This window comes from Cornus florida, unplaced genomic scaffold (genome assembly GCF_030987335.1).
Source record: "Cornus florida cultivar Cherokee Brave unplaced genomic scaffold, ASM3098733v1 CherokeeBrave_3.0.0_Hap2_Chr05, whole genome shotgun sequence".
Lineage (NCBI taxonomy): Eukaryota > Viridiplantae > Streptophyta > Magnoliopsida > Cornales > Cornaceae > Cornus > Cornus florida.
In genome coordinates this window covers 27,772,320-27,796,267 of record NW_026775575.1, presented here as the reverse complement: position 1 = coordinate 27,796,267, position 23,948 = coordinate 27,772,320, and the positions used below count along the sequence as shown (strand labels likewise).

The 23,948-nt window shown below is 35.4% G+C and overlaps 1 pseudogene; it reads right to left on the bottom strand.

Moving 5' to 3' along the window:
• Window positions 1-4,948: 4,948 nt before the first annotated feature.
• Window positions 4,949-22,315, bottom strand: LOC132309109 (PR5-like receptor kinase; annotated as a pseudogene).
• Window positions 22,316-23,948: the final 1,633 nt, after the last annotated feature.

Here is a 23,948-nt window from a genome sequence, read left to right as displayed (position 1 = left end):
AGTTCTTCTCTTACTCCTTCCCTTAGACTTCGTGTTTCTATACAGGCCTAAGTTAATTCCAGGAACTAATCAAACTTTAAATTGATCTATTATGCATGCTAATTATGATTTAAAACAATGTTAGATGAATTTATTTGTAATTGATTGATCTTGTAAATTATACCATGAGTATTTGTTTTAATTGATGTTAATGATGCATAATTGTTTTATATAAATTACTGGAATGATTCGAGATATAGTTCAGACTCTTAGAACCATCAACAATGGAGAACAGATGGATTGGAACTAGTTGAAGACGAGAAAGATGATGCAGATCAGGATGAAAGCCGGCTCCCTAAAGGGAATTATCTTGACGACTCTCTAAGGGAGAGAGCCGGCTCCATGAAGTTGAGAGCCTGCTCCCTCAAGACTATAGCTTGTTCTTAAGTGGACAGAGCTTGCTCCCACGAGGACAGAGCTTGCTCTCACAAGGACAGAGCTTGCTTTCATAAGGATAGAGCTTGCTCTCAAGTGGACAGAGCTTGCTCCCCAATTTGAGAGCATGCTCCATTGCTGCTACTTTAATATTTTGGGATTTTTGGCTACTGTTTTGAGGTTTTGGATGTTCCAGGGCTGTGCAGGGTATTATGGGTGATTTAAATGACTACAATGAATATGTTAAAATCCCAAGATGTTTAATCTATACCTATAGGTGATAAAAGTGATCAATATGAAATTTCAGTTAAATTTGCATGTTGATTAATGATTAATTAATTATTAAAATTGTTCTAAGAAATTTCATGGATATTATATAATGTTTATCATGCATTAGCTATAGTAAATTCAGTTATTGTCTGACTGTTATTATGCTTATCTCTGGATGTAATTGATGTTATATTTATATATTTCTTCATCAACTATTGGATGGAATGGAGGAGTTAATTGCTTAAAAATAACTTGGCAATTAATATGGATATTATATGGTTTTAATTATACATTGGCAGAATAATATGATTATGTATTTGGTCTGATCTTATTATGCTTAATTCTAAATTTATTTGATGTGATATTATAACTGTTTCATCAACTGTGGATTTATTTGATGTATTACTTTAGATGTTGCATCATTTATGAATTATATACATTATATGCACCAGTATGGGATGGTGTCATATTAGGGACGGATTAACTAAAAACGTTAAGTCCTACCTATTCATCTATAATGGAATGGATTAACTAAAATGTTAAATCCTACATAAATTCATGTCCGATCAACAGAATCAGTTGGATGACATACCGGATATTTATTTTTTATTCTGGATTAGGATAGATTTTATGTATATATAGTTATGAGCCATGATATGAGCTTGAGTCTCAGGATCATGGTTAGGGAGCGTATATTGCCTTGTGAAGTCTCGTTGATTATATGAGTCTTGAGAACCCTGGTAGGTAGAGGTAATCATGCCCACTACTTGTTCGTTTTACATGTTACCTTCTATTCAAGTTGAGTCCGTCCTATAGTCCAACGGTAACCCGTTAGTGTGGATCATATATATATTTATGGATTACTAGTTATTATTGAGTTAACTAGGATGTATATGTGTATCGAGTCTCTGCTTGAATTGTAATACAGCAGAGCTTGTTTATAGGCCTGACCCACCATTATTTTTCAGATGTTCGTCAGCTCCAGGGATATAGACTGTTCTTGCTAAGCAGAGATAGTTATTCACTCTTCTAACTACGTGTTGGTAAATATATGCTTCATGTGACATTTAAGATATAACAGACATTATACTAATATGTCATGAGATAATTAACAATATGCTAAGAAATCATTAATTAAATATGCAACTTTATATTTAATTAAATATGCAAAATAAAGCAATAAAATAATAATAATAAATAAAGAACTTGAACGGAGGCTAGTATTGGATACTATGTCTGTTGGTTTTGAGTTGCAACCCTTTAGAAACAGATACAATTCTTTAAAAAAACAGATGCAACCCTTTAGAAGTAGATGCAACCCTTTGGAAAAAAAACTAACTTTTAATTTAAATTCAAAAATTAACCACCCATTTAAATAAGCCCAGCCCAAAATTAAAGGCCCAATCCAAGATTCCATTTAGTAAAAAGAATAATTGGACTTTACAGTTAGGCCCAAGCTCAAGCCCAAGCCCAAACCTAAGCCCAAAGCTGGCTTATTTAAATTTCAATTGGTTTCTACATTTTTTCTATGTGGGACAAACACTTCCCACATTTTGCATACCCATTTAGGCTTATCAAAACACCACACTTTGGAGATAATTTCTCATTCACCCGGAAACGGATTTGAGAAAGTAAATATACCACGTTCATCTCTTTGTGGAGAGAAACGCGCTCGTCTAGAGATCCGCAAAAAATTATTAGCGGAATCTATTCCAAATCTCATTCAAAATTTATGTTTTTAATGCCCCCGTTTCCTACAGTACGTAGGGCTCTTCTTTATGTTTTAGTTTTGGATTTGATTACAGTTAAGTTATTTTCCCGCTAGGATATTATTAGGGGTCCACTAGATGGATTCCCAAATTGTATTATTGGACGATTAATTGTATCAGAATAATTTATTATTTAATAAAATTTTATTCTAAGGTTTCAATTAATGGATTATTATTTTAGTTTTCTTTTAGAAATTTATTTATTTATTTTAATCTTTTTGGTACTCTATGTTCGATTATTACCGATTTGTTTTTGATATCCTCGGGTATTCGGGCATGGGCCTGGCCAACCCGCATCTAAAAATCAGGGGGTATCACACCCACAAGCTATAGCGATAGTGTTTTTTAAAATCAATCATTTCTACCCAAAAAACACTATTATCTGGTTGAAATGGACTTATCGAACTGTTGTTTAAATTCTGTCCAAACGCCTTACACTGTTTGAAGATTATTTCTTAATAATTGTACATAGCCTTTTAAGTATAGTTAAACCCTAAAGTCAAGCATAAGGTGTTTATAAGAACTAAGGGGATGGTTAGAACATAGAACTTGCCTCTTTGACTTTCGGATCGAAACAATTTCTTCGGTTGTCTTCCTCAACTCCGGCAATGATTCTGATCATCTTCTTCCTTCTTTCTCTCTCTATCCTTATGTCAAACCCCCTTTTCTATTTCTTTCAAAACTCACGCAAAAACCAAAAAATCCTCTTCTCGAACTATTACACATATATATAAATTACCCACAAATCCTAACGTAAATCCAACTAACACAATAATAATAATATATATTTATATCATGACATATATGATAATTTAATTTAAATAAAATAATAATTAAATTATATATATATATATATATATATATATATATATATATATATATATATATATATATATAACACATTCCCCATTGTCCAAATCATTCTCAACAAACCTAGACCTCCTCCAACTAGCTCCAATTCATTACTTTTGGTTATACTAACTCTAAGCCCAATCCATACTAAATTAAAATAAAACAAATAATTAAATAAATCGAGTAATTAGACCTCAAACAATTAAACACATATGCATAATTTAAATAAAACATTTAAATTAAACAAATAATAAAACAATTTAAATTAATCAATTAAATCAAATAACGCAAATAAGAGAAATAATGCAATTAAATTAAATCAAATAAGCCTTTAAAATATAGGGGTATTACAGGTGACAACTCTAGAACTCTCTTTCTCTCTTCATGTTTGCAATTAGGGTTACTTTATTTTAGGGTTAAACGTGTTGTTAATTTCTTAGCATAGGGATGGCTGGTTTGGTTATTTCATAGGGCTGATTTTTTAGAATAAAATCGAACTCAAAAAATTCGAGGACATTTATGACATTTCAACTAAAAGGGATGTGAATGTCTAAAAATCGAACTCAAAAAATTCGAGGACATTTATGACATTTCAACTAAAAGGGATGTGAATGTCTAAAAAAACGTTTAACTAGTCGCGGAGTGAAATTGACCAATATCACAAGAAGGTGTCAATACAATTTACCGTTCTTCTATGTAGAGAATACCACATGCGGTTAAACATGGACAACATATAGTTGAATTTGATTATCTAAACTCTCAAGACAACAAAGAAAAAACATATATATTTAGACAACCTATTAATTATTTCATTATGTGAGTGTCGGGATAGAATTTGGTTTAACCTTTATTGTCTGCCTCTCTAGTCCACAGAGGATCCCACCTAGTTTAAAAAACATAGCATTTCTAATTTTCTATTAAGAAAGTCTGGTCCTCCGTCACATAATTAATACTCAAACATCCAGAAATGCACAAATATACAGCCAAATAAAGTGTGAATGCCTTGTGACAATCTTAGTGAACAGGTTATAGAAGTACTTTTATGCTAGTCCATTAATTTTTATTAGATTTTATGTATATAATTTGTAAAAAATTATTATATGCCCCCCTAAAATTAATTTTTACTAAAAGTTTCTTTAATTCTTTTCTTTCTTACTCTTATTGTTCTTCAAATTTCTTTTGATTCTCTTCACAAAAAAAGAAAAAAAAAAAAAAAAATTGCATTTCTTTTGTGTTTTCCTTCGCAAATTGTTGGAAAAAGATAAGATTAGCTAACTCATGAAAACACATTTATGTATAAGATTAGCTAACTCATGAAAACACATTTATGTTCTGTAACTACATTACTAATTTTCCTGGACACTATTTATAACATGTATGACAAGTATACAGAATACTGGATTTGCCAAATTCAGCCTAGCTTCATGCATACCTTGGACCAATTTTTGTGTGTGCCTGTGTAATAAGCATAAACTTTCTTCAACAAAACTATAAGGTATAAATTACTTGAAATTCTGGAAAAGTTTCAAACTTTTGCTACAATTCAAGATAAAAGAAGTTAAAAAAAACAAACATCGAGTATCACCATCATGCCAAAAGCACATCAAAAAGAAAGAGAGAACCAAAAAAAAAAGTTACTGATATTATTCTTCCAGTGAATTTGAAAAGTTAGTACTCGAACTTTGAGGTAATAATGGGGAAGAATCTTCTTCCAACTTAGGAGGAGAAGATAGGATAGGTTTAGGTGGAATTTGCAAGGATTGAAGGCTTCCTTCCAACATTTCTACAACAGTAGTCATTGATGGGCGATCTGCCGGATTGGTCTGAATGCACCACAAACTCACTATCGTCATTTTCCTTGCCGTGTGTCTTTCTTCTTCATCATCAGTTGTAATACCATTAAGTCTTAAATCCTCATTGTGTTCCAACTGCTCATATATGCAATCTGGAAAATATACTTCACTTGAATGGAGGCTTCGATATCCTTTCTTCCACCAACCATTTCAAGAACCATCATTCCATAACTGTAGACATCAGATTTATGAGAGACCCCTCCGAAATTCCTAAAAAATACTTCCAAAGCATTGTATCCAATAGTTCCTCTTGCACTCACCATTGACATAATACTTTTTTTTTCTCTGGCCTAATTTAGCAAGGCCAAAATCAGCAATTTTGGGAGAGAATTTATCATCCAAAAGAATGTTCTGAGGTTTTATATTGAAATGAACAATTCTTGTGCTACAACCTCGGTGAAAATACTCCAGTCCCTGAGCAACACCGATTGCAATTTGATATAATGTTTTGCAATCGAGATGACAACTTGAATTCGAAGACCTATCATTACAGATGAACTTGTCCAAAGATCCATTGCTCAAGAATTCATAGACCAGCGCTCTTTTGTTTCTCCCATAACAGAAACCTAAAAAAGACACATTGACATGCAAAGTTCTGCTAATGCTAGCAACTTCATTGATAAATTCCTCTCCGTTACCCTTGGTCTCACTCAAGACCTTCACAGCCACAAGCTGACCATCTAATAGCTTCCCTTTGTAAACGACAACGTATCCTCCTTGGCCTAGTTTGTCTCTGAATGAGTTGGTCATTCTTTTAATATCTGAATAATTATACCGCTTTGGAACATGGCATCCATAATTCATAAAAAAATAACTCGACATTTTGATCATTCATTGTTTTCTTCTTCCATATCATCATAACAGAGATTAATATAAGTCCAGCCACACCGGCTGTGATGCCTGCATGAATAGAGTGGAGATATGTCATAGTATATTCATATTCATGCTATATATATACTCGCCATATCTTAAACGGGCTTATGGATGAGTAAATAGGTTGTGAGCTTATGCTGAAATATTGATTACTTTAAACAGTTATTGGGTTGGAGTAAAAAAAATTAACCAGTATACCAGCAGGCCAATGGTCTACCTACTTCCTAAAAGAAGGTTAGGGATTCGAGCCTCAATGGAGGCAGTGTGAGTGTATCAATTAAAAAAATAAATAAATAAAAATAAAAAAATAAATATAAAAATTAAAAATTATCGTGTATAAAAATATTGATTTCCCAGCTGAAATGTTGAGAAATTTTGAATGAGCACACATACAGACTATTTTTCAGTTATTCATTATGTTACCTCCTACAATCTTCAGTGGCCTTCTAGCTGATCCTGTAACATTAAGAGAAAAATTGTTACTAAAAGATGATGATCCTGCTAACAGCCATAACATAGAAGAAACTTTGTGATGGATAGTTAATTTTGTATTTACATTTTTATGTTAAAAATTAAATATACAAAGCTCATAACTAAAATAGATCGAGAAATCAATTTTAAATAGGAGTACATATGTGGCAGGTTATGTCCTGTAATAAATCTTTGTGTCCAACAAAAATAATGAGTACAAGTACAACAACGAGCGTACCTATCCCCTACTCACGAATTATTTGAAAGATTTAAATATTTAAGTTATGCTCATATTTTTAAAGTAATAATTATTAACATGATATCAGGCACTTAACAAAAATAATGTTAATCAATGTCTCACTCGCATAATTTTAAGATATCTGAGTGTGAGTAGGAGAATAAATTCTTTACCTGTCTTGTAGTCCATGGAGCATTAATGAGATAGTTAAAGTTTCAAGAAATTTACCTTTTTATTTTGTAAACTAAATATCATGGTGAATTCTGATTCCAAACAGGCAAAACTCATAAATTGTTAGGTCCGTATAGGTTTATAAATGAACCAATCTTTTAACCAATAGTTCAAGCTCAGCTCGATAAAACCTGATCGTTTATTTAATAAATGAACCAAGTGAAAATCGAATATTTCAAAGAGAGACTTATAGTGATATAAACATGAAGAAAGAGTGGGCACGGAAGGGGTTTGGGCTATAGCTGGACAAAAGAAAAAGAAAATTAAAAAATAATTAGTTAATGTATATGCAGTAAAAATAATAATAATAATAATAATAATATATATATATATATATATATATATAAAATAAAATGAGACTTCTAGTGTGAGTTGGAATACTTGGCTAGTGAGTTGGACATTAAGGTTATGTAATTTGCATTGTCCACAAAATTTCTCTATAACTCAACAAATTTCATATATTTAAAAAACAAAAATTAAATTAATATGTTCAAGTGTGTTGAGCTGAACTCAGATTCAAACAGAGCACTAACAGTGATCCTTTATTTATTTATTTTTGCAATAATTTAGAAAATCCTGTTAAATTCGGAAGGAAAAGTAAGGCAAGCTTGATTTAATTTCATAGAATAGTTTGATGTGATCAAATAACTGAAAAGTTCAACAGATAATAACAGCAATAATAATATATGAAAAATACAAATTTTTTAAATATCATTTGACTTTTTTTTCTTTTTTTTTTTAATGGGTATATCTTTTTATGCAAATCACTCGGAAAAATTGATCCATGATTTGTTGACAAATTTCGGATGACAAGTAGCAATCAGTGATGACCGAGTCAAGAGCCAACCCGGCGAGCCAGTTTACTGAGTTCACCCAATCTTTCAAAAACAAAACCACCCCAATTTACTGAGTTCACCCAATCTTTCAAAAACAAAATCACCCAATAGTCTAGACTCTCGTTTGAGATTCAAAGGCCACAATTCATGAAACCCCGTGACAAATAAATATGTATGTATATTTATTTGTTTACCACCGAAGCATGCGCTGATATCGATGTGGATCCCGCAGCGGCCGGGAAGAGTAAGCACATCAGCGGAGTTCATGCCCATGGAGTAAAACAAGCCAGGGGTAATCTAGCTCTTGTGTCACTACTTCCCTCAACGGGTCACAACACGAAGCGGGTGGGCTGGTTGAACTTAGGTAAGACCGCACAAGGCACCAGCTTTTGCTCCCTTCACATTTTTATCTCACTTATTTCTCCACTAGATTTTTCTAATTTATATTGTTACCTAAAGTTTTAGTTAAAATTTCAAAAGTACCCCCACTTCAAAAAAAAAAAATAAAAAAAAAATTTTTTAAATTGTCTACAATTCCCCCCCCCCCCCCCCCCCCCAAAAAAAATCTTGGGTCCGTCACCGGCTACAGTCATATAGAACTTATCATCTTTGTTTTAAAGTAGGTGTCCACCTTTTTTTTATTTTTTTCCTCCTCAAAATAATTATCGTATTTAAAAAATCAATGTACTATTTCTTACAGTATTACCAATTTAATATTTTTGCATTGAACTTATAAAAAATAAACCATCACATATCCATTAAAAGTTGTAGATACCTGGTTCTGCGTGGGTCTTGGAAGAGTCAAGAAGGTCTAGGAATATACCACTTAGCAATATGAAGAATGCAGAAGGGTAGGGAAAAGGGAGAGAAAACCAGTCCAGAGAGAGAATCTTGAGCAATGGTAGGGAAGGAGCTGCCGTCAGTTCTTACCCACTTCTTTTTGTCACTGCCTCCTTTTATAGCCCTAGGTTATCCAGGTAGTACATTGTTGGGCCTCCATCTTTGGAGCGGGTCAGAATAATGCCTCTTTGGGTCATGTTGCCCTAATCCCTATATTTTTGGATCAACTGCCAAGTGTACCTTTCCTGTGGAATAATCCAAGAATGACAGGCTGTAAAGGCGATTGTACTATTCTAGCTGTCATTTGTTGTTATCCTCAAACTGGGTCTTGCCTTAGTAGGCAAAACATTACTAATTTTCCATCCTCTATTCCAAAATCGCTTCTACATCCCAAATGTCACTCAAAGAGCCTTACTATAGCTTTTCGTTGCTTGAATAAAGGCTCAAAGCCCATCAATTAATGATTTGCTGCTACATTGATTCACGGCTCAGGATATGTCGGTCGTCAGTCGGATCGAGGTTCAAGGCCCGTCGATCGATGAATTGCAATAAGGTCGGATCGATGTTCAAGGCCCGTCGATTGACGAATTATTATCGGGTCAGATTGAGGTTCAAGGCCCTTCGATCGAGGAATTGTGATCTGGTCGGATCGAGGTTCAAGGCTCGTCGATTGACGAATTATGATGGGGTCGGACCAAGGTTCAAGGCCCCATCGATCGACCAACTGTGATGGGGTCGGATTGAGGTTCAAGGCCCGTCGATCGACCAACTGTGATGAGGTCGGATCAAGGTTCAAGGCCCGTCGATCGATTGCGGAGATGGCCCGTGGTTCAAGGCCCAGGATCCATCAACCGAATGTTTGGTTCAAAGTTTGAAGCCCTGGTCGACTACTGCTCACCTTGCTGAGGTGGATCTTGTCAAGGTGTTGACTATTTGACTTGACCTTTGGTGACGTGGCTGAACCACGTCCACAAAAGTAAATCTAATAATTCAAGCAAATTTTTATACTTTTCAATGTCCTAGTCATAATCCTCTACACCTTGTGACGGCCTTGGTTTTTAGGCCAGTACGTCAGTGATGAACCAAAAGGATGATCCGATAACGGATCCGAATGCGGAAGCGAAAACAGAAAACAAGACTCTAAGAAGTCAAAGTGACCTTCCATGAGGTCGTGGAACTCAACAAGAACTGATGCAGAAGCAAAAGATCAAAAATATGACAAATAAGCCCCAGGGGCAAAATAGTCATTTCTGAAAATTATAGATTCGGGTGCCACCGAGCACACCGATGGAAGGACAACGAAAAACTAATCAAGATGGACTCAAGAATCGCATGATTCGAAGTACGGACGAAGGAGAAACGGCATGACGAAAAAAAACGAGCACTTAAGGCAAAAAGGGTAAACTGGTAATTATTTAGGAAGAACCAGGTGCAACTGAGCACACTGTTGGAAAGACAGCAAAAAATTAGACAAGTTTAAAAAAAAATTCACTTCAATCAGAGTCCAGACGAAGGAGAAAAGCCTAAAAGAATAATTAACGTCGCGGCGGCCCGACGAGTGGCCATGACAGCCCCATGCGCGCTCCCATGCACGCCACGCGCCCTGGGTGCACACATGGCTGGCAGCAGCCCATAAAGCTGCTGTATGGTTTTTTTTTTTCAGAAAAATCCAGAACAGAGACAGAATTTGGAGGCCTAGATAAATTTTTTTGCAAAAATACAAAGAAGAAACCCCCCTCAAAATTGAGTTTTCTACGTAGCTCATGGAGAATTAAAAAAAAAAAAAAAAAAAAAAACTCACTGTAAAATGCCCAAAATGCCCCTAGCTCAGTAAGGGGTCAAAAACTCAAAAAAATGTAACTTTGCACCAAGTATGCATTTGGCCCTAAATGCATTTCTAGGTCAAAATGAATGTGCACACAAGTGTATTTAGTGTTTTTAAACACGCGGGAATGGTCCGCGGCTCCCGAGAAGACCCGATGCAAAATCCGACCCCCTAACGGCCAAAAAGACGAAAATGAACAAGAAAAGGGAAATTTGAAAACCAAAATTAACAAATGATTTCACATTACCGTTTGACCCTTGGCTATACTTGAAACATAATTTATAAGACCCTATGAAAGAATAAAAATGGAATTCCCACATCCGATGCAAGCATAGTGAAGTAATGACTTGGCATTTTTCAATATTTTCATAATATTTCATGAAGTTAAAAGTTACATAGGATACAAATTAGATGTCATTGGCCTATGGCCACATCTCATACATGTCAAATACATTGTAAAGAGTGTACTTATGTACACATTACAAAAATAGAATCAAATTTACACATTTTGACACATTTTGACATATAAAGCTATAAATGGCATTTCAAGCCAACATTTACAAGAAATGAGAACTTCAAGTCTACAAATCATCCAAGCATAATGTGAATCCCGAATCCTGATCCCGGTACCTGAAAAATGTCCCCACTACGTGGGTGAGTAACATAAAGTTACTCGTAGGAGATGAGCATGCATCGACTTGGCATTTTACAATTCTATCACCTTAAGGTGAAACATGTCAAAGGGGCTCATGCCACCTAACGTCTATGTCAAGTGAGACTCAGGGATCATCCTAAGCTACTCATGCAATTTAAAGTGAACAACGACATACAAGTATACATGCTCAAGTATACTAAACAATGTTAAAATATTATACAACATGCATACATTTCCAAGTATACTAAACCACATTAAGACAAGTCATGCAATGTCTAAGCATATTTACACAAGTATGCATTTTATATGAAAATCTCGTAAATCAAGTATACCGACACAAGTATACTAAGTTCAGAGAGATACGCCTAAAACAAGTATACACGACACAAGCATACTAAATGAAATCTAAACTCACAGAGAAATCATACAAGTTCAAGTACACTATATGAAATCTAAATGCACAAAACAAGTATACAGTTTCAAGTATATTAAGTAAGATTCAAATATCCAAAGCAAGCATTAATTCTCAAGCTACAAGTAATCCATGATTAACAACTTGAAATTGAATGCGAAATCAAAGTAGAAAGACTAGGACATGTGGTCACTAGACCAAACAAGTATTTCCGGGTAATTACGACCCACAAGGCACTACCTAGTGCGCACTTATGACTTAGAAGACTCTTATCTCTGTACTAGAGCTAAACCCTAGCCATGACGTGAAATATGTCCTTACAAGCTTCCCAAAATCAATAAGTTCAAAACTTATACTAAAATCAATAAGTTAGACCAAACTTATATAAAAATCAATAATGTTTAAAACCATCTTCTATGCACAAATAAGGTTGAATCCACACAAACCATGTCTAATGATTCAAGTCTAAATAACATATGACATGTCAAGTCTCCAATATGCAATTACACAAAGTAAGAATATTTTACAACAATTGAGTCACATTACTATCCTAAGCCACAAGTACTAAACAAGCTTCATTTTAGTAACAAACTTTCAAGACAAACAATTGTAATATTCTAACAAGTTATATACCTACACAAGATATATTTAAACAAGCTATGCAAGTTAATGATATTCTATATCATGCTAAGTCCAATTACCATTTCAAGATGTCTCGAGTACTAATTCTACATCAAATTAGTAACATACTCACAAGGAGATTAAACAGACCACATTTCAAGGGATAATCAACATATTACCTCCAATATCAATTTAAGTGACCAACACACTTAAAATAAAATTAATTAAGCTTATTAATTAATTTTTCTATAGATTTTCAAACATATCTAAATGTCCTCAATTTAATATATGTTAAAGAATTTACCAAGGCCTACTTTAATATCACATTACAAGTTAATTCCATACTTGATACAACTAGGTGAATTAAACTTTCACAAAATATAAATATTAAATAAAATTTACAATTCTTATTCAAATAATCCCAATTTAATATATATTAACCACCATACCAAGGCCTAAATTTCTAGCATGCCACAATTTAATTCTAAATTGCCTAGTATCATGAGAATTAAATCTTAAACAAAGAAAATAATTAAATTAAATTCTAAAAACTTGAACAAGGCATGTTCACAAGTTGTATATGCTCATAAAACACTCAATACAACATTAATATAACCCTAAAACATCCCCTACCTCAATTTGAGATGAAAATCTCAAAAGCCATCAAAACGAAACGGCTCCGAATCCGATAATACTTGGGGGTTTTGTCGGGGACAACGCCATGAAAGATAAACTCCAAAGAGGACCCATGAAAATCACAACTTGACTTCAAAACCAAACTCAAAATTTGGCCAGAAATGGGTTCTAATAAGGGTGAAAGAAGCACGTAGTCAACACGAACACAAAACGCAAAGGCCCTACTATGTTCTGACATAGAAATGAAGTTCAAATAAGGAGAGAGAAGGCGGAAGCCTCCCTTGGGCTGTCATGGAAGCTTCAGGTCGTGCAAGAGAGTGGGGAAGATGAAAAAATAAAATATCTCATCCCCTTTTTATAGAAATCTCAAAAAGTGCCCCGAACGGGCCCCGCCAGGTTCGAAAAGTGAAATTTGAGCAGACGCGCTCAAATGATGAAACTTTATGAACGAAAAAGATTCAAAATGAGAAAATAAGAATAACAGAAGAAACAGCGTCAAAAACTGAGTCCCGTGCAAAAAGTTATGCCCCAAACAAGTTTGGCACAAACTAGGGCCAAAAACCTTGAAACTGGAAAACATCGACCAAAAGGGACTTCTAAGAGTTTACGACTCGAGAAAAAGTGAAAATGAATCCCGTACGAGGATCCAGGCTCAAAACAAGATAATTTGCAACAACCTTCATTAATTACACAATGGCCCCCACAAAAATGGTTAACTGCAAAACTACCCCAGAATGAAAATATCTTCCAAAAGATATTTTCTTAGATACCCTTGAAATTAAATATCTTGAAAAGATATTTACGAAAAACACCCCAAGAAAAGAAATTAATTTCAAAGAATTATGCATCCATGCCCCTATGGACACCAGGAGCAACCAGAGTACTTTCCTACAAAAGTAAAGATACGTATTTCGTGGAAACCACTCACGATAAAGATACGTGAAGTCAAAAACCAACTCCGAGCACAAGACGTGAGGTTTTGCCAACAAAATGACAAACCGGGAAAAGACGAAATAGGGAAAAGGACGAAATAGGAATAAGGACAAAAAATGAATAGTGTCGAAAAACGAAAATTGTGGAAATGACTCCTCAAAGGAAGTTGTCAATTTACAGAAAAGAGTCTCAGAAACCATTTCCGAGCACTCAAGACGACACTAAGTGACGAAAAACCATCCACAGAAAAGAAAAGACAACTGAAAAAATTTATTCGCAAAATTTGAGGAAAAAGGAAAAGGAAGAAAATGACCGGGTCATTATAACCTTCCCACTTTAAAGGGATTTCGTCCCCGAAATCCAGCCCCAACAAAACAAAAGGCGAAACTAGGATAACTACGGAGTACATCTCCGCGTACCCCACGACATGCTACGAGAGCAATTCCGAAACTAGAAAACAACATGCAAACCAATGCCATTTGCACCCACGTGCTTACGACAGGACAACCTCTCAAAAGAAAAATGACCGCATGGCCACATGACAAGTTAAAGGTCACTCACAGAACCCAACGCTAGACAAAGGAACGGAAGACAACAACCGTAAGCATTTTTCCTGATGAACCATCATACCGATCCAAAAACAACCCCCAAAAGAACTCCAAGATAATCACGTATCAAATAAAGGTACAGAACAAAGACAACATGGCAGTACGAATAGCAACCAGAACCCGCCCACGACGTACTTAAATTTGTGGTAGCAACGATAGTACCTAGTGCCCGCCCACACTTACTTGTCAGTAAGGTAGCATCGACGGCAACTAGCACTCGCCCACAACACACAACTTCGTACGGTAGCATGACAATATAAGGCACTTGTTCATAACCTGCCCCACACTAGGTCTACCCATGAAACCTTTTGATACCAATGATATCAATGTCGTGAATCATCATTACCGAAAGTACTACGGAAACCAAGCATCTTGTGAGAGTTGGGGTAGCAAATCCCAAAGCTCTGATAACAATGTCACAGGCACCGCTACGCTTAATGCCTTAAATCCTCAGTACCATAGAACCAACAACTCCAATGTCTCGAAATTCCAGATATCATTCTGAAACAGATCAACTACAAAACCACACCGAAATTAAACATCGGATCAAAATCCCTATCACGGATGACTAAATCCCTGAAATACAAGTCCACTAAGTGGTACACACATTAAGTCCTGACAACCAAAGTCACAAAATGAATCTTTCAAAACCGTGCTTGGCATCACCAAGCTAAATCAAAATCCTTTAATTTCAATCCACAATCAATCACTAGAATAACAATTCCTCAAAACTACGCTTAGCCATAACTAGGACGAGAAAACTCTATAAATAAGCCAAATCCAACAGCGATCTTTCAAAACCTCTCCTAAGAGTCAAGCACATCCAAGTCTCTAAAAACCAAAGCAAGTCTCCAAAAAACATTCTCAAAAGAGTATTGAGCTCACCTCATGAATCAACCAAATCCTAAATCAAATGGACACAAGTCCCCCAAAATGATCTTATATAAATCAATTCACTTTGAGCACCACAACCCTATCTTTGAAAGAAAGACAATAAGGTCAAAGACTTCACCCCCTCCATGGAAGTAAGTCGACCAAAATCCACCAAATCCTCACCAATGACTCAAAATGATAACAGTGATCCTCACGGACCAACCAACCCCAAACCGTGCACAAGGCAACGAAGAGAAGAGACTCACTCCTTGTGAAGTCCTAAACACAGACCAGGAAAATGTGAGAACCTTATCCCCCCCCCACAAGTGTCAACACGACGAACATAAAAAGGAAACATTCTTCCCACCTTAAAGAAATGGACAGCTCAAGACAAAACAAATGTGACAACAACCTGTCTCAAAACAACGTGAGCCCTTACCACACTGGTAAAACTCTAACAATCCATCTCCAAATCTAAAGGTGGCACTACAAGTGACACTAACGGTGCAATGCTCTTACCAACCCCAAACGTCAATCAATCGACTTGATCCCAAAAGCATCATTACGCAAAGAGAACTCAAAGAAAGCGGCAACTATTGACATACCAATAACAACCAAATCAATCACTACGACTAATCCCCAGCACAACATTATTATCATCGATCAAAAGGACAACGCCTATTAAAACAAAAGCCAAAGCTGATTCCAGCCGAACTGCTCTCGTAGCTAGCTAGCACGGTAGCATGACAGTGCCATGCACCAGCCTACAACGTACCCGCCCACGAAAATTGCAATCTCAATGGAACCTTCCAAAACAACCAAGGTGCCCAAAAGGTCTAAAACCTAATCATGGCCCAAAATCAACAAATCCAGTACTACGGTCGTGCCTAATGGCTCACCCCATGAGAGCTTAAACAAAAAGTGTCTCTCCACCTATCCAAAGTTAACTCTAGGTCAACAACAACCTAAACTACAATGAAACTGTGACTACAATCACCATCAACCTCAACTCGTGCCTCAATGACCAATCCCGTGTCATGCCAAATATGTAACACAATCATGCATATACAAATCTAATCTAGCATACATCATATGTCATACTCTTTACATTAGAATCAAAACAAGCTAAACAGATAGCATAACACATACAGCACGTAAGCACATAAACATGTTATTAAGCCAAAACATGTTATCATAAAGCATATTAACACGCAAAACAAAGCAACAGAAATGTGATATGCACCCAAAACCCGTCGTCCCAAGGTTTTCAAACCTGGGAGCTCTGATACCACCTGTGACGGCCCTGGTTTTTAGGCCAGTGCATCAGTGATGAACCGAAAAGATGATTCGATAACGGATCCAAATGTGGAAGCGAAAATAGAAAACAAGACTTTAAGAAGTCAAAGTGACCTTCTATGAGGTCGTGGAACTCAACAAGAACTGATGCAGAAGCAAAAGATCGAAAATATGACAAATAAGCCCCCAGGGGCAAAATAGTCATTTCTAAAAACTATAGATTCAGGTGCCACCGAGGACACCGATGGAAGGACAACGGAAAACTAATCAAGATGGACTCAAGAATTGCATGATTCGGGGTACGGACGAAAGAGAAACGGCATGACGAAGAAAAACGAGCATTAAAGGCAAAAAGGGTAAACTGGTAATTATTTAGGAAGAACCAGGTGCAACCGAGCACACCGTTGGAAAGACAACGAAAAATTAGTCAAGTTCAAAAAAAAATTCACTTGAATCGGAGTCCGGACAAAGGAGAAAAGCCCAAAAGAAGAATTGACGTCGCGGCGGCCCGACGAGGGGCCATGACAGCCCCATATGCACACCCATGCTCACGCCCATGCACGCCGCACGCGCACTGGGTGCACACATGGCTGGCAGCAGCCCATAAAGCTGCTGTATGGTTTTTTTTTTTCCAGAAAAATCCGGAATAAAGGCTGAATTTGGAGGTCTAGATGAATTTTTTTGCAAAAACATAAAGAAGAAACCCCCTTCAAAATTGAGTTTTCTTTGTGACTCGTGAAGAATTAAAAAAAAAAAACTCACTGTAAAATGCCCAAAATGCCCCTAGCTAAGTAAGGGGTCAAAAACTCAAAAAAATGCAACTTTGCACCAAGTATGCATTTGGCCCTAAATGCATTTCTAGGTGGAAACGAATGTGCGCGCAAGTGTATTTAGTGTTTTTAAGCGTGCGGGAATGGTCCGTGGCTCCCGAGAAGACCCGATGCAAAATCCGACCCCCTAACGGCCAAAAAGACGAAAATGAACAAGAAAAGGGAAATTTGAAAACCAAAATTAACAAATGATTTTAAATTACCGTTTGGCCCTTGGCCACACTTCAAACATGATTTATAAGACCCTATGAAAGAATAAAAATGGAATTCCCACATCCGATGCAAGCATAGTGAAGCAATGACTCGGCATTTTTCAATATTTTCATAATATTTCATGAAGTTAAAAGTTACATAGGATACAAATTATATGTCATTGGCCTATGGTCTTATCTCATACATGTCAAATACATTGTAAAGAGTGTACTTATATACACATTACAAAAATAGAATCAAATTTACACATTTTGACACATTTTAACATATAAAGCTATAAATGGCATTTCAAGCCAACATTTACAAGAAATGAGAACTTCAAGTCTACAAATCATCCAAGCATGATGTGAATCCCGAATCCTGATCCCGGTACCTGAAAAATGTCCCCACTACGTGGGTGAGTAACATAAAGCTACTCGTAGGAGATGAGCATGCATCGACCTAGCATTTTACAATTCTATCACCTTAAGGTGAAACATGTCAAAGGGGCTCATGCCACCTAATATCTATGTTAAGTGAGACTTAGGGATCATCCTAAGCTACTCATGCAATTTAAAGTGAACAACGGCATACAAGTATACATGCTCAAGTATACTAAACAATGTTAAACATGTTATACAACATGCATACATTTCCAAGTATACTAAACCACATTAAGACAAGTCATGCAATATCTAAGCATATTTACACAAGTATGCATTTTATATGAAAATCTCGTAAATCAAGTATACCGACACAAGTATACTAAGCAAAGAGAGATACGCCTAAAACAAGTATACATGGCATAGGCATACTAAATGAAATCTAAACTCACAGAGCAATCATACAAGTTCAAGTACACTATATGAAATCTAAATGCACAAAACAAGTATACAGTTTCAAGTATACTAAGTAAGATTCAAATATCCAAAGCAAGCATTAATTCTCAAGCTACAAGTAATCCATGATTAACAACTTGAAATTGAATGCAAAATCGAAGTAGAAAGACTAGGACATGTGGTCACTAGACCAAACAAGTGTTTCCGGGTAATTACGACCCACAAGGCACTACCTAGTGCGCACTTATGACTTAGAAGACTCTTGTCTCCGTACTAGAGCTAAACCCTAGCCATCACGTGAAATATGTCCTTACAAGCTTCCCAAAATCAATAAGTTCAAAACTTATACTAAAATTAATAAGTTAGACCAAACTTATGTCAAAATCAATAATACATAAAACCATCTTCCATGCACAAATAAGGTTGAATCCACACAAACCACGTCTAATGATTCAAATCTAAATAGCATATGACATGTCAAGTCTCCAATATGCAATTATACACAAAGTAAGAATATTTTACAACAATTGAGTCACATTACTATCCTAAGCCACAAGTACTATATAAGCTTCATTTTAGTAACAAGCATTCAAGATAAACAATTGTAATATTCTAACAAGCTATATACCTACACAAGATATATTTAAACAAGTTATGCAAGTCAATGATATTCTATATCATGCTAAGTCCAATTACTATTTCAAGATGTCTCAAGTACTAATTCTACATCAAATTAGTAACATGCTCACAAGGTGATTAAACAGACCACATTTCAAGGGATTATCAATCTATTACCTCCAATATCAATTTAAGTAACCAACACACTTAAAATAAAATTAATTAAGCTCATTAATTAATTTTTCTATAGATTTTCAAACATATCTAAATGTCCTCAATTTAATATATGTTAAAGAACTCACCAAGGCCTACTTTAATATCACATTACAAGTTGATTCCATGGTTGATACAACTAGTTGAATTAAACTTTCACAAAAGATAAATATTAAATAAAATTTGCAATTCCTATTCAAATAACCCCAATTTAATATATATCAACCATCATACCAAGGCCTAAATTTTTAGCATGCTACAATTTAATTCTAAGTTGCCTAGCATCATGAGAATTAAATCTTAAACAAAGAAAATAATTAAATTAAATTCTAAAAACTTGAACAAGGCATGCTCACAAGTTGTATATGCTCATATAACCCTCAATACAACATTAATATAACCCTAAAACATCTCCTACCTCAATTTGAGATGAAAATCTCAAAAGCCATCAAAACGAAACGGCTCTGAATCCGACAATACTTCGGGGTTTTGTTGGGGACAACGCCATGAACGATAAACTCCAAAGAGGACCCATGAAAATCACAACTTGACTTCAAAATCAAACTCAAAATTTGGCCAGAAATGGGTTCTAATAAGGGTGAAAGAAGCGCGTAGTCAACACGAACACAAAACGCAAAGGCCCTACTATGTTCTGACAAAGAAATGAAGTTCAAATGAGGAGAGAGAAGTGGCATCCTCCCTTGGGCTGCCATGGAAGCTTCAGGTCGTGCAAGAGACTGAAAAAAATGAAAAAATAAAATATCTCATCCCCCTTTTATAGAAATCTCAAAAAGTGCCCCGAATAGGCCCCGCCGGGTCCGGAGAAGTGAAATTTGAGCAAACGCACTCAAATGATGAAACTTTGTGAACAAAAAAGATTCAAAATGAGAAAAGAAGAATAACGGAAGAAACGATGTCAAAAACCGAGTCCCGAGTAGAAAGTTATACCCCAAACAAGTTTGGCGCAAATTGGGGCCAGAAACCCTGAAACTGGAAAACATCAATCAGAAGGGACTTCTAAGAGTTTACAACTTGACAAAAAGTGAAAATGAATCCTGTACAAGGATCCAGGCTAAAAACAAGATAATTTACAACAACTTTCATTAATTGCACAATGGCCCCAACAAAAAGGGTTAACTGCAAAACTGCCCCAGAATGAAAATATCTTCCAAAAGATATTTTCTTAGATACCTCTGAAATAAAATATCTTCAAAAGAAATTTACAAAAAATACCCCAAGAAAATAAATTAATTTCAAAGAATTATGCATCCATGCCCCTATGGACACTGGGAGCAACTAGAGTACTTTCCTACAAAAGTAAATATATGTATTTCCTGGAAACCACTCACGATAAAGATGCGTGAAGTCAAAAACCAACTCCGAGCACAAGAAGTGAGATTTTGCCAATAAAGTGACAAACGGGGAAAAGACGAAATAGGGAAAAGGACGAAATAGGAATAAGGACAAAAAATGAATAGTATTGAAAAACGAAAATTGTGGAAATGACTCGGTCCTCAAAGGAAGTTGTCAATCCACGGAAAAGAGTCTCAGAAACCATTTCCGAGCACTCAAGACGACACTAAGTGACGAAAAACCATCCACAGAAAAGAAAAGACAATGGAAAAAAGTTATCCGCAAAATTTGAGCAAAAAGGAAAAGGAAGAAAATGACCCGGTCATTACACACCCGTTCAGAGAGCCAAACGCTCAACCAACTAGACCACTAAATAGTATCCCAACTAGGTCACTAAATAGCGTGGACCATAGTTGTTGGAATACTAAAATTTTTATGTTTTCTCTATAAAATTAGCACGCTGATGGAAATTCATTGAACTTCTGTTTATTCATGTTGAAGAAAAACTTGCAAGGGGTAGAGTGGCACATCTTGTGGGAGCGAGGGAACAAAAAACTTAAGTAAACATACTTTGAAGAAAGGCTATGCACTCTAAGTATGAATTTGAACAAATTAGAGTACCCAGTCATTTTTTGTCTTATACATTTTCTCTTAAACTATATTCAGTTGTATAGAATTGAAGTCTTAAAATTAGAATTGTTGGTATTAAAGAAAAGCAACTCAGAAAATTAAATCAAAATTTTCTCCAATTCTAAAACTCCAACTTCATGCAGTCGAACACAGCAATGAATTTTCTTTTTTATAATCATACAAAAAAAAAAATCTACTGTCACAAAAAAGGTTATTTTCTTGTGATACATAGGCTTTGTTATTGTCTTGAATAAGACTGGGAAGAGGATTGGGTGAAAGCGCTTGCTGATTTTCTTTCCACAGAAGAAGAACTTTCACAGGCTGACCTTCTCAACCTTACAGTCCAAGTATAATCCATTAATTTCTTGGCAAACTCTGGCACTTCGACGTTCATAATCAAAATTGATTTTGTAGCCAAACATAGTAGGTGTAGTGAGTAAATATTTGTGTTCATGAAATTCAAGGCATAAATCACTTGAACTTCTTGAAAAATAAAGAGTATTAAAAGATTGTTGTAGAAAGCCAGACAACAATTCTATATTTGCAATCCAAGATAAGATGGGAGGAAAGGAAAAAACATCAACTATCAGTAATCAAGCCAAAAGCACATCGATCAGATGGAAAAAAGGATAGCCAAAGAGCTCATTGATATCCTTCTTCCATTTAATTAAAAAAAATCTTTTTTTCATGCAGTGCTTGAAATTTGTGGTAACAAGGCAGAAGAATCTTGTGCCAACATAAGAGGAGAAGATAGGATGGGTTTAGGTGGAATTTGCAAAATCGAAGGCTTTCTTCCAACATTTCTGCCACAGTTGTCATTGATGCTCAGTAGGTTTGGTCTGAACGCACCACAAGCTCACTATGCTCATTTTTCGTCTGGTTTCATTTTCCTCTTCAGTTGTAAGACCACGAGGTCTTACATCCTCACCATGTTCCCAGTTCTCATATATGTAGTCTGGAAAGATTTTTTCACTCAAATAAACTATTCCAGCTTCAATATCATTTCTTCCACCAACCATTTTGATCAAGAACCACCATTCCATAGTTGTAGGCATCAGACTTATGAGACAGCCCTCCAAATTTCCTAGAGAATACTTTTGGAGCAATGTATCCAATAGTTCCTTTTGCACCCATCATTGATGTGATACTCTCTTTCCTCTGGCCTAATTTAGTAAGGCCAAAATTAGTAATTTTGGGACAGAAGTCATAATCCAAGAGAATGTTATGAGGTTTTATATCAAAATAAACAATCCTTGTGTTACAACCTTGATGTAAATACTCTAGCCCCCGAGCAACACTAATTGCAATTTGATACAATGTTTTGCACAATTGAGATGACAGTTTGAATTTAGAGATCCATCACTATAGATGAACTTGTCCAAAGATCGCTCATGAATTCATAAACTAGAGGGCTCTTTTATTCCTCTCATAATAGAAACCCAAAAGAGTGACTACATTGACATGAGAAGTTTTACTAATGCTAGCAACTTCATTAATAAATTCCTCTCCATTACCCTTGGTTTCACTCAATGCCTTCACTGCCACAAGATGACCATCCAACTGTTGGGAAACGTGCAAGTTTTTAAAACTTTTGAGGGATTTGCAATCACGGATCTTGATTCATCACACAGAGACAAGTTTATTGCAAAGATAAATAAAAGATGATGCATAATTCAATAAACAGATTGAATACTTACATCAAAGGTCTGAGTAAACCTTTTGAACTTTCCTCTAAAGTGAATGTTCTCACTTATTGTAGATCCCTTTAGCAAGATCCTTTCTCCTTCCATTCGATTATTATCTTCCTTTAGGAATCACCAATATGCCTTGATGAATGACCTTGGAATCTAGGCTGGTGGTAGCCTCCTTTAGAAGAGAAAACAAAACCCTAAAATTTAGAGAGAGAAAGTGTATTCCTTTTTCTTGTTCTCCAAGTCATTCCTAAAATATACATGAACTCATGTATATATAGGCAAAATAAAAATAAGAATAAGGAAACAATAAATCATTCTCCATCTCTAATTCAACTTTCTCAATCCTAACATGACTCCAATATCAACTTGGGCTATTGGTGAGAATCCTTTTGGGCTTACTATTTTCTTGGCTCCTATAAATTAATAATTGGTCCGGTCCATTAAGCCATGGACCCAATTCAATTAATTCATAAATTAATTTCTACTCCACTAAAAGAAATTAATTGCACTCCAATTAAATAGTAAATAACCTCTACGTCAATGTTGCACTTTGACCCCTCTATGCTTAATTATTTATCGGATAATTAAAGCCATCAATCCGACAACATAATTAATATAACTATTTTGTTACCTTTGATTATTTCCGGTTCGATCACAATAAAATATTTATTTGACAAAAAATAATAATAATTTATTAAATAAATATATATAGAAAACATTTGTCTAAAACATACGAAGGCCTTCGAATTTAATTTGTAATCAACCATAATCAAAACAAAATAAATACAAATAGCACTGATGCAAATATTGAGAATATAGACCTCTAATTATTAATTACATAACTACCCAAAGTGTCGATCTAAGGATCCCGAGATATCCGCCAAACAAATCAAAGTAATTATTAATTAATAAATAAGTCTATACTTCTCTCATGCTTGAGAGTCAAAAGCCATGACTGTGATAGAGAGCAATTGCATACGACAGCTCTCGCAATATATCTCAATCTATCGTGGATTCGGTTTAAGTCTCAACTAATTAAATGTCCATCCATAATTACCGACTTTAAACCATTT